The sequence below is a fragment of the Meriones unguiculatus genome, chromosome 6 (genome assembly GCF_030254825.1).
Source record: "Meriones unguiculatus strain TT.TT164.6M chromosome 6, Bangor_MerUng_6.1, whole genome shotgun sequence".
NCBI lineage: Eukaryota > Metazoa > Chordata > Mammalia > Rodentia > Muridae > Meriones > Meriones unguiculatus.
The window spans coordinates 31,237,679-31,240,608 of NC_083354.1; positions in this window are offsets into that span (position 1 = coordinate 31,237,679).

Sequence of the window (2,930 nt, forward strand, 5' to 3'; positions counted from 1 at the left end):
GGCTGCCATGCTGATTGTATCTGAAGGCCCTTCCTTGCTGTCTGCCACAGGTCAGCATCCGAACTCCCGGGGTCCCCTGCCCCCCCCCCTGTGAACCAGTGACATCAGCCCATCTCCTGCCCCCTGCCTGGACATGAGCTCCGGGGCTGCAGGGGGCTATTCTTCGCTCCGTCTCACTGCTCTGCCCGACCCTGTGAGGTCGGCTTCCTGTTCGCCATCGGGGAACTTAACCAAACTTAAGTCTGACAACCACAAGCTTCATCCTACAACACTTGTGGCAGGAACTGAAAAGGCTGCTTTGACATCAGAGGAGTGGCTCAGCCGGAAAGCCCGGAGCTCGCTGTGGTGGCAGAGGAGACGAGTCCTTCTGCACCGGCTGTGAGGCGGCGGAGAAGGCCCCTGAGGAGCAGGAGAAGGCCCCTAAGGAGCAGGAGAAGGCCCCTGAGGAGCAGGAGAAGGCCCCTGAGGAGCAGGAGAAGGCCCCTAAGGAGCAGGAGAAGGCCCCTGAGGAGCAGGAGAAGGCCCCTGAGGAGCAGGAGAAGGCCCCTAAGGAGCAGGGCTCCAGTTACTTTTGGCATCAGGGAGGGGGCACAGCTCAGCATAACTCCACCTCACGAGATATTCAGGCCGTGTTCATGAGTAAAAACGCTTGTTGTTTACTTGAAGTTCAGCTTTAAGTGTGTCCCATATTCTGTCCGGCAGGGAGATTTCTGCCAAAGCGGGCTCCGCTTTGATCCTTTGGCCGGGAGCTGGACCGACATGCTGCTGCTGTGCTTTACCTGTCCGAGGCTGGACACGAACATGCTTAGGGTTCAGGCTTCTCGCCCACCTCCGGGGGCTTGGCCTGTGGCTTACAGACAATCCCTGGATGTGAGCTTCAGGAAAGCATGGGCTGGCGGCTGGGAGACTCGGCCCACACCGCCACACTCCTCGGAGCCAGCAGGGCACTTACCAAACCTTGATGCCAGGAAAACACTCAGGTCGTAAAACAAACCAGGGTGCGAAGGTTTTATAGCTGCTGGGTGCATCTGATGGACAGAGACAGAGATCCGGAGGGCGCCCCTAAATGTGGAGCATGACCTGGTGCCAGCACCACCTTGCACTAATAATACCTTGCCATCCTGCTGGGCTTTCATCTGGGGCATCTAAGGCCGTGCTAACAGGAGGCAGCAGCTAATCTGGGTTATATAACCGCTCGGGCAGGTTTTTCAAGAGAGGCGTAGGTGGGATGAACCCGGCCTGGGGGGCAGGCATTGTCACATGGTCCCCACCCCAGCATGGCAGAGTGCTGCTCTCTCCAGTATGACGTCAGCTCGGCCTTCAGCAGTCTGTAAATCCCAGTGCCGAGCCCTGAGTCTGGGGCACCGTGAGTGCTCAGAGAGTGCACAGTGGCAGCTGGGGCAGGTAGGAGGTCTCACGTCCTCGAGCCCCCGGGCTTTTCCCATCCTTGCACTTTCCGGCAGCCCTTGCACTTGTCACAGGGTGGTGGGAGGCCGCAGGAGCCTGGCTGCCTGTGGACACCGCAGGCTTCCCTGCTACAGCAGGATACAGCGTGCCCAGAGCCTCGCCCCCGACCAGCCAGCTGTGCCCACTGCGGGATCCTGCCCACACCCCCACGGCACGAGACTTGACATCAAAATCCTCCGTGTTTCCCGCCTGGCCTGGTCGGTTTTCACTGTCATTTACACATTGAGGAGTAGCTATTCTCAACCTGTGGGTCTCAACCCCTTAGGGTGGCCCAAGACCATCCGAAAACACAGGTATTTACCCTTTGACTCATAGCAGCAGCCAAATGGGTTGTAGGGTAGCAACAAAAGCGGTTTTACGGTTGCGGGGGGGTCGCCACACATGAGGAGCTGTGTTAAAGGGTCACAGCTTTAGGGAGGTTGCGAACCTTAGCTGAAGAGTCATCTCAGCTGAAGGTCGGCCTGTGGGCATGTCTGTAGGGCACTGGTGATTCATGTGGGTGGCCCAGCCCCCCTGTGCAGCAGCACGGGTCCTGCCTGGTCTAAGCAAGCTGAGCTCAAGCCAGCCAGCAGCTTATTGCATGGCGTCTGCCTCAAGATCCTGCCTGCCCTCCGCCCTCGTTCCCTCGGTGAGGATGGTGACCTGGAGGAGGAAACCAAATACAGCTTTTCCCGCCCTAAATGGCCTTTGGCCAAAGCATTTTGTCCCAGCAGCACCGTAGAACCTTACCGGGCTCATTTCCCCACTTCATGCTGGTATTTCCTAAGAATACTTCCTAGTGGAGCCTGTGAGACACGGGGCGAGACAGGGGGCAATGGAAGACATTGACCGTTTCCCAGCCCTGCCAACTGCTGATGCTTTCCTTCCGCCCCAGGAGGGAAACAACCGGGTCTGAGGAGAGGGCTCAGGGCTCAGTGCTGCAGAAACATGAGGGCTACCTCTGGGTCCCCAGAACTCCATCAAAAACTGGTAGAGTAAGTGGTGCTTGTAACCAGCGCTGGGGAGGCGGAGTTGGGCGGATCCCAGGCTCACCAGGCAGCCTCCAAGCCTACAGAGCAAGCTCGGGCAGGTAAGGCCAGAACAAACAGGCTCCTAAGGAATGACGTTCAGAGTGGTCATCTGGCTTCCAGGTGTGCAGACATGTACCCTCCCACACACACACACACACACACACACACACACGCACACACACGTTTTCATTTCTTAGAAGTACCTACCTACCTATGAGCTACCGTAAGAAAGTCTGCCCCTCCCTCCGGGAGCCCAGATTCATGTGGCTTAAAGAGAGGGTCGGGCTCCCGAGGACAGCACAAGGGCTGAGATTCGAATGTGTCGGGGCTCCTCTTCTTCAGGGGGCCTGGTGGCAAGATCAGGTCACTGAGCTAGTGGTGGTGGCCAGCTTCCCACGGCTTTTTCATGGGCAAGTCTGCATTCCTCCTGGCTCCTAGAGCTCTCATTATAGA